We start from the raw sequence: 10,564 nt of genomic DNA on the forward strand, positions 1-10,564 counted from the left end.
CTTAAAAAAAAATTATTATTCAGAATTAATTAACAAATTTAAAAATAACACAAAGCGCATTTGGGAAATAATGAAGCAAATTACTGGAAAAAAAAATCATGCTTAGGTTTTCTACCACAAATGATTAAAATTGATAACACTGTTATATTTGAACCAAATGCAATATCACATGAATTTAATATATTTTTTACTGAAATAGGTCCTAAACTATCAATTAAGATCCCTAATACCAAAGCCTTATTTAGTGACTTCTTATTACCATTGGATAAGTGCGTATGCTCTGATAAGTTGTCCTCTGATTTATCAACTGAAGAACTTGAAAGGGCATTCAAATCTATTAAAAAGAATAAATCATGTGGATCAGATGAAATAAACGGAAACGTGATTATAGATTGTTTCGAGCAATTAAAAGATGTTCTCTTTAAAGTTTTTAGCGCATCAATTAAACAAGGAATTTTTCCAGAGCAATTAAAAATTGCTAAAGTGACTCCTATTTATAAAGAGGGAGATCAATCTAAAATAACAAACTATAGCCCCATCTCTGTGCTTTCTATATTTTCGAAAGTTTTAGAAAGAATTATGTGTAACAGAGTATACAAACATCTTGACAAAAATAACTTACTATACGCTAATCAGTTTGGTTTTAAAAAGGATAACTCAACGGAGCATGCCATCATCCAATTTGTAAATGAAATCTCAAAATCTTTTGAACAATCAAAATATACTTTAGGTATTTTTATTGACCTATCGACCATCACATTTTACTTGAAAAGCTGAAATACTATGGAATAAATAAACAAGTGTTAAGGTGGTTCAAAAGTTACTTATCGAATAGAAAACAATTTGTTATTGGTAATGACAGCTATCAAAACAATTGTCTAAATATAACATGCGGGGTTCCACAAGGTTCAATCCTTGGACCACTCCTTTTTTTAATCTATATAAACGATCTAAATAAAGCAACTAATCTGATGAGCATCATGTTTGCAGATGATACTAATTTATTTGTCTCTAAGAGTGATATTAACGAACTTTTTGCTACAGCAAATAAAGAACTTGAAAATTTATCCCACTGGTTCAAATCTAATAAACTAACACTAAACACCGAAAAAACTAAATGGACACTTTTTCATTCGCTTAAGAAAAAAAATTCCTTACCCTCAAACTTCCCTCAAATCTTTATTGACAATATTGAAATGAAAAGAGATCCCGTCACCAAATTTCTCGGTGTTTATCTAGATGAGAACATTACTTGGAATCAACACATTAATTATATATACTCTAAAGTCTCTAAAAACATTGGAGTTTTATACAAAGCTCGAAATTATCTCAATAAGATAAATTTAAGACAACTCTATTTCTCATTTATTCATTGTTACTTAAACTATGCAAATATTGCCTGGGGAAGTACTGAAAAAAGTAAACTACAACGTCTTTATCGCTGTCAGAAACGGGCAATTCGCATAATTAACTTTGCTGATCGTTTTTCTCATTGTAAACCTTACTTTATTGAAACGAGAATTTTAAATATATATGAACTTAACGTCTTGAAAATTTTATCTTTTGTTTATATGTGGAAAAACAATCTATCTCCTCCAGTGTTTAAAGATCTCTTCAATTTAAAACCAACCAACAAATACGAACTTAGAAGCATAAATTTTTTAGAAAAACCTTTTTGTCACACAAATTTAAATCAATTCTGTCTTGCCGATCGTGCGCCACACCTGTGGAATAAACTTGTTTTGCCAAATTTTGATTTTGATCTAACTAATTCTCTTCATCTTTTTAAAAACAAAGCAAAAAATTTTATTCTTTCTCAAGATAACATTTTACAATATAACTAATCAATTGAAAAAATTTAATTTCTTGTTGTTTTAACTTAACTTGTGAACTTTTTTTTCTTATTTTTTTTCTCACGTTTTGTATTTTATATTGTTTACAATATTTTGCTAGTTTATATTATTTACAGTTTAACTCGTGTAAAAGATTAATATATATGTATTCTTCACCTTGCACTTCACAATTATTGTAAATAAAAAAAATATTAAAAAAGATGTAAAAAACTATATATTTTATTACATTTTATAAGGTCCTGATGACAAGATCCTTGTGATCTTCTTTCGGAAACCTAGTTTATATTGTTAGTCTGCTATATTTATGTATTTGTAAAAGTATTTTAACAGTTTATTTTATTGTATAACGACTGACTTTGTAAACTGAAATAATAATTAAAAAAACAGAAAAAAAAAATTTTATATGTCAAGGTTTTTCAGAAAGTGGTATTGATTAGATTTGGTTTTAAATGCTAAAATTTTTTTTTCCAACAATGTTTTTATGCAAATTGTTTCTACAAAAAAGGTCCGTAATTTTAATTAGAGTAAGAACATAGTTTTGATTTTTTAACATAGAAGTTGCTTCCAAAAATCCACAAGGGTACTTGTCTAGTTTCTGTAAATTAAGAATAAAGTATTTTAGGAGAGAAACCTTACTTTGTTTCATATATAAACTGTTAAAGAGGATGAATGTTTAGTTTTTAAATATTAGGTACATCTAAATTTTGTAAACGAGGTTCACAAATAACCTTTCAAATAAAGTTGCCATAGGTCAACTGGCTATGTATAAATAAAAATTACAGACATTCTGGAGATTTTATAGTTAGGAATCAAAAAATAAAGTTTTATCAAAATTGACATCTTAAAAACTCGCGGATGACTGTCTTTTAATATAAGTTTTATCGACGAATAGTGTGGCCAGCATAGGGCGGATACGTTTTACTTTATTCGTTTTATGAAATCATAGGAACTTTGTTTTAATGACATACAAAAATAAATTGTTGCATGCAAATCATTCGTTTAATTTGTTTGATTTTTTCAATCAGGCCCGTAGAAAGCTTTTTGTGTTCTTTGAAATAGAAAACTTCCATACATGAAGTGAACTCTAAACATTTCATGTTTAGGATGCTTTGGAAAAAAATGCGATAATTGGAGCCTTAGTTTGAGAATGACCAGTTTATAATTTTTTTTTTACCATTATCAACTTATAAAGTTTATATTTATCGACAAATTTTACGCAATGATCATTTAGAGTTCAAAAGTTACAGTCTTGTAAATTTGGTTAACTTCTCAACCTTCTTCTGTATATAAATGAAAATTTTTATTGCATTAATTTAGTTGACGCAAATTAAAAAATACGGTCAAGCCCTCGGCAAAAATAAAAATTTTAAATTGGGAAAAATACTATAAGAACCCATGTTACAAAAAAGAAGGAAAAAGTAATATTTCGCCTGGATAATTTTATTAAATAATTACTTAAAAAAACTTTTAAAGACACTTTTGTATACTAAAAATAAAAATGTAGACATAGAAAATAATGCCATCTTCCATGTCTGAAAAAAAAAATTTTTTCAAAACATTGTTAAAAACATTTACAACAGTTATATAATAATACAACGGATAAGCTTAAATAAGTATATTTTTCAACATTTATTAATAAAAAATTCTCTAGATTGTAACGTATTGTTATTATGAATATCTCTTTCATATGTTTTACAACTTCTTAAATATTTTCTTGTCAACTAAATTAAATTCATGTGATAACTTGTTCTAAAATCATTTTTTTGTTCTGCATTTTTAAGTAATAAATTTTTGAATCTCTTGTAAAATAATTGTGTACTTTACTGTCTTCTAATTAAAAAAACCTTTGGTAGATCAACTTTATTTGCTATATAAAGCTGATGTCTTCAAAAGGTTTTTTTCTTTATAAAAGACAGTGAAGTACACAATTATTTCATAAGAGAATAAAAAATTTATTACTTGAAAATGCATGTATTTTTTATAAACATTATTACGTTTATTTGCAACCTTTTTTTCTTCACAGATGACCAGCTTTGCCAGTTTAATCTAATAAAAATATCATTACTATTCATGAACCAATTTCAATGTTGTTCTCATAATTTGGATTTAAAACTTCTCTAGTATTTGAAACTTTTTTTTCATCTAGAAATATTGAAGCACAAAATTTTAAATAAAATTGATTTAAAAGAAAATTGAAGATTTAAAAAGAAAATTTAAGATTTAAAAGAAAATAGCTCTTTTACACCTAGATGTTTAGCGAAACTTATTAAATAACTAGTATTCTTTACAATTTTAACTGCAGTACTCTTAAAGTAAAATTTAAGTTATTGTCAACTTTAATATTCAAATATTTGGAAAAATCTCCTAATTTTACTGAACTTCCAACTTGGTACTCAAATATTTTACATAAGAACTTTTGATTCGCATACTATTTGACTTACTTGCATTCAGTGATAAACCGTTTTCTCTAGACTAGGCACAAAGTGCTTCCAAGTCTTTGTTTAATTTGATAATTGATAATTTTTCTTTGTTATTTCATTATTGATTTAACATAATTCTTACTTTTAAATTATATGGTTATTATTAGGTAACACTGTTTATATCATTGTCAATACTAATATCAATTAATATATTGGAAATATACTTTTCAGAAAGTAAACTCTGATACAAAAGAGTTCAATGCTGATGTCAAGCTATTAGATTTTTTTTTATTCGAAATCATAGCCACATCTTAGGTTGACTCTGCAAACCAACCAATTTGAATTATTCAAATATCGATAATTGTTATTACTCTTCAACTACAAATAGTTGTTGTTACCAAGTAACAACTACCAACTATCGATAGCTGCTGTTTTTGATAAAAAAAAAGAAGCATAAGCATTGGATTCAATATAAGTGTGTTAATTTTAATTATATGTTACGAATTCAAATTTTTCGCTGTCAAAAAATCTTGGAGTATTCACTCCAAGATTTTTCGACAGCGAAAAATTTGAATTCGTAACATATAATTAAATATAACATATAATTAAAAGTTTTAAAATTAGATATAAATATAAATATATTTTATAATTAAATATAAAAGTTTTAAATTAAATATAACATATAGTTAAAAGTTGATTCTCATCTAAAGTATAAAAAAACATACCGCTAATGTAGTCTGTGAAGGAAGTATACAATCAAACTTAAAAATGCTTTATAACTTATGACTTCTAAATGCTAGCTGCAAAATTTCATTAAATAAAATGAACTTTAGAATACTAGAATTTTAATCTAATTAGTCTAATTATTACACATTGAATCCATTATTCCATTAAAAAAGAAATTCTATACAAAAAAAAAAATTACCTACCAGAGTAATTCCACGTCAAAACAACCAATTTTTTTAAAAAATGCAACCCTATGTCCTTGGATTTTTTTTATATTTTTACCATAGTTAGTACATTATAAAATAAGATAAATCCCAAAATTTCAAGGTCTAACTCCCAACGGTTCGTGAGTAATGGTTGTTTTAATTTTGGCTACTATTATTGTTTTGGTCATTTTCCGCCGTTTTTAAATTTACATTTCTCCTTATAAAATCAAGTGACTTAGTTAATTTCTAGGTGAGGAAGTTGAATATATAAATAAAAAACTAATAATTTTTAGGTGTGCAGTAAATTGTGGTGATTGGTATCCAACAATAATCATCCTTTTTCGGCCAGAAAAACTGTTCAGATGGTCCGATGAATAAAAAATCTTCTGAACTATTGCATAGATCTAGAAAATTTTTTTATAATTTTTATACTGTCCTCCACATACATCAAAAAAGTAATACAATTTGAAAATTAAAGAAGGGTTTCTTCAATATAATTACATAAAATATATTTGAAATCAAATTACCTTTTATTTTATTTTTTTTTTAATGCACTTTATAAACATTACAACAATTGCCATTTTTTCTTCTCAAATCTTTTTCTAAAGTAGTAAAAATGATGATTACAAATGCTTAACAGTTCTTCACAAGCACACAACTCATATCTCCATAAAATGTTTTGACGAGTATCAGTGTCTAGGTCATGAAGTAAAAAAATCTCTTTATTTCTAGAATATGAGGTTTTATGGCATTCTGACTTCAAAACTTTACCAATATCATATGAAATCATTTTGATAATGAATTAAATGTTATACTTGCATATTTAAAAATGCACAAGTTTTAATTACATTATTTATGTAGAATTAGTTGCAACATTTAAATTAGATGAATATATCTGAATTCAGCAATTAAACTTTGATAATTGGAAAACACAAGGAACCAAGGAACAAAAAGGAAATAAAAAAATACATTAAAAAAACTTTCATAAGTATGAATGTTCATACTTATGTCATTTAAAGTGTTTTGCAAAAATTTGCGCTACAAAGAACCTGGGAACAAAAATACCCTAAAAATTAGAAATCAAAAACGTGGGCGAAATTTATTTTTTGAAATATGAATTCTAATATCCTAAACTAGGTAGAAATTTCTTTAAGGTAATAAAATTTCATTGAAAAATAATGATTTGAAAAATAATGATTTTTACAACCCCCTCATTTTGAGGGGGTTGTAAACTTTACATGGTTAGATCTTTTGAATGCCAAATGATTTTTTGAAAAAATTTTAAAAATATGTACAATTTTTAGTCTTGTTAAAGCAAGTAACTTTTCTGTTTGGAAAAATCAATTCCCCTCACGTTTGGGCGGATGATTTCTACTTTTTAGGGTATTTTTATTCCCAGGCTCTTTGCAGCGCAATTTTTCGCAAAACATCTTTAAATGACATAAGTATGAACATTCAAAGGTTTGGAGTATAGAACTTACCTGGAAATTATTTAACTCAAACACCGAAAAATTGTGGTCCGCCCCTGCAATTATATATACATTTTTAGTACAAAAGTAAAATATTTACAAAACTATGGATTTGGCATAAATGAATTTTTCAAACAATGTTCTTCAAACATACAATGATCTTATTTGAAATTTTAAGCTTAAAAAATTTACCGCACACCTAAAAATTTTACCGTGGAAGGTGTCCATTATTTTAACATTTATAATTGATATTTATGTACTTTTAAATTATAAAATGAGTTTTTTATTTATATATTCAAATTCCTCACCTATAAATTAACTAAGTCACTTATTTTTAGAACTCACATGTTTATAGACTTGATTTTATAAGAAGAAATGTAAATTTAAAAATGGCGGAAAATGACCAAAACAATAATAGTAGCTAAAATTAAAACAACCATTACTCACGAACCGTTGGGAGTTAGACCTTGAAATTTTGGGATTTATCTTATTTTATAATGTACTAACTATGGTTAAAATATAAAGAAAATCCAAGGACACAAGTTTGCATGGCCTGGTTGTTTTGACATATAATTACTCACCAGTTTATTATGCTATTATATTACAGAAAAAATTAGCTAAACTAATATAACTAACTAGCTTGACACTTTAGACCTAATTGACATTTATTGCTCAAACAATTAAAAACATTATTTTAAAATTATAGTAACAATTAACGTTGTTAGTAAAAAGCAAAGTTCAAGTATAAATATAGGAGTTTAAATTTACATATGTTTTTTTTTCCATTAAAAGTTTGCATCATTATGAATGATAATGAAACATAAATTTTATACTCTAAGGTATTGGATATAAATATCATCATGATATGACGGTATTTATATCCATTACTTAAGAGTATAAGCTTTATCTCGAAAGTTTTATTACTGTACATACATTAAATTGGTTATATATAGTAAATAGATTAGTAGTCTGTCAGTTTTTTTACTTTAATACAAAGTATGTATAATCATGGTATAAGTAGAACATTTTCATATTAAATTGCTTCGAATAGTTTACCTAAAACTAATAATTAAAAACACTTTATTACAATTTTAGCGCTTTAAAATATATGTTTATATATATATATATATATATATATATATATATATATATATATATATATATATATATATAAATATATTCGTGGAAATCGCCATTTATGGAACCGATTTTTATGCTAAAATTTTGGCTCTCGTTTTTTTAACTCTTTTTTAGGCAGCGTGAGACAGACGTAGTTTTGTGGAGTTTCTTTTTAGAAACATATATACACATAGATACTTTTTGGAAAGAAGAAAAGCTAATCTTGATTTTTTAATTACTTTTATGCATGGTTACTAACTTTTTTATGGGATATTTTGTTCCTGAATATTAGGTTGATGTTCTCTCATGAATTTGTGGTCGAAGAAATGTAGAGTCTGCTTTTTTTATTATTAAAATAGTTTGCTTCATGCATTTTCTATGCACATGCCAAATTTCAACGAAAAATAGTTATAAGCAATTAGTTTAATTAGTGTTATACCAAGTATACCACTTTTTTCAGGTAGCCTTAGGCAAACGGTTTTTTGATGTGGTTCTTTTTAAAAACATATACAAACCTTGACAACTTTTGAAAAGAAGAAAGGTTTGGCTTGATTTTTATATAAATATTGTGTATCGCTACCATACTTTTTTATTTAAGTATTTTGCTGAGAATTTTGCATGAAAATTTGGTTGATGTTGTCACTTGGATTTGTAGTCAAAGAAATGTAGAGTCCGCTTTTTTTATTATTAAAATAGTTTGCTTTATGCATTTTCTATAAACATGCCAAATTTCAACGAAAAATAATTATAAGCAATTAGTCTAATTAGTGTTGGACTTTAGGTACCTAATTTCGGTTTTTCTATTTGTTTATTTTTTGGTAAGCGAAATCCGGGTGGGGCCGATATCCGGATGAGGGGGCGATTCAAATAAAAATCTTATTTTAAATTATTTTAATTTATATAATTAGATTTAATTTAATATGGAAAAGCTTAATAAAACTGTTTTAGATGCACTAACAGATAGTAAGTTCAATTTTTTTTATTAATGATAATAGTATTAATAACTATTTTCAAATCCAAAATATAATGATTAATGTAAAAAGTTTTTTATGTAACATTAAAAAAGATTAATGTTTCAGATTAAAACTGTTGGTATTCAATTGCAACAGTTTTAATATCTTAAAACACTAACATTTAATATTTTAAAAACACTTAAAAGTTTCTTGTTAATATTAAATTAATGAAGTATGTAATATACTTATTTATATGTGGTTTATAATAGCCTATTAAACTATTGAATTGATTGTTAACTGTTAGTACCAGTTGACAATTTTATTAAGATATCACATATAAATAAAAATATTTCATATTTCATTAGTTTAATCATAACAAAAAACTTCTTAGTGTTTTTAAAATATAACAAAAGATATCATTATTATTGTCTTTTATTATTTTTGGATTATATACTTCTTTATCTTTGGATTAGTGTTTAAATCATTATACAAGCATTTCTAATATTTATTTCTTTTTTAGATCCTACCTGGCTTTTTGTAGATTTTTTGAGATTTCATTAGTATAAATCACATAAATTTTGGGTTTATTCATTAAAAAAAACATTAACATAATCACAAAGAGAAAATAGTATACAATAAGTTAATGTTAGTAAACATTTATAATATCGTAAGTTTACCAATTATTACTTTTTAATATGTGTATATATTTTCGACGACTGAAATATAAATTTTTTATTGAGTATTTTTTATCCTCAGTTCTTTCTACATCTGCTATAAGTGGTATGTTTCCAAATTTTTACTTTTTAATATGTTTATGCATATCTTGGCAATTACAGTATTTATTTTTATTTACAACTTTGAAACCATTAGTTACATCTTCAGCGACTGCTATGACTAGTAAGTTTAAAAAATATTATTTGCAAACATGTACACACCTTTCTTATCAATTACAAATTTTTATAAAAACTTTTTTTATCTTAGTTCCATGTGCACAACCTTCTGCTTGTAAATATATGATTTAGAAATGTTTCTGAATGATTATTGAATTATGATTATTGAATTATTTAGTATTGTGTTATCCCTAAAAGTGCAGTAGAACGAAATTTTTACTCTCATTAACATTTTTTAAGCTATCATTGATTAATACTTTGTTCATATTATTTATTCAGTCTATCACTTTCACAATTAATTGTTTTATATTAAATTTATATTATTTTATGTAAAATTGTTTTATATTAAATTTTTTTATATAAAATTGTTTTATATCAAATTGTTTTATATTAAATTGTTTTATATTAAATTGTTTTATATTACATTTTAAAGCAGAACAGCTTTGACGATTGTTAAATTTGTAACTTACTGTTGACAATTTCAAATTATTTTGTGTACAATTTTTTTGTTATTTAAGTTTTTATCCGTTTGTATATGTAAATGATTTTAGAATAAAGAATATTTCAAATGTTGTTAAATGTGAAGAGTATTTTGCATACTTATTTACTATTCTTGTTTTAGTTTATTTAAACTGTTTGTTTGTAGTTTTAAGACTTTGTTAATAGTTATTTGGTTTTAAATTAGTTTACCTTATGTTTAAAGTTCCTAAAAATTATATTTGCATTATTGATGTTAAAATACTAGTTTCTTGTAACCGTTACTTGTTTATAGAAGGTAGGAGGTTTTTAAATTATTTGAAATTTTTTTGGTTTATATAATTTAGTACATTTTTTTACATTTATATATATATATAATATATATATAATATATATATATATAATATATATATATATATATATATATATATATATATATATATATATATAT

Source organism: Hydra vulgaris, chromosome 11, assembly GCF_038396675.1.
Source record: "Hydra vulgaris chromosome 11, alternate assembly HydraT2T_AEP".
Classification (NCBI taxonomy): Eukaryota; Metazoa; Cnidaria; class Hydrozoa; order Anthoathecata; family Hydridae; genus Hydra; species Hydra vulgaris.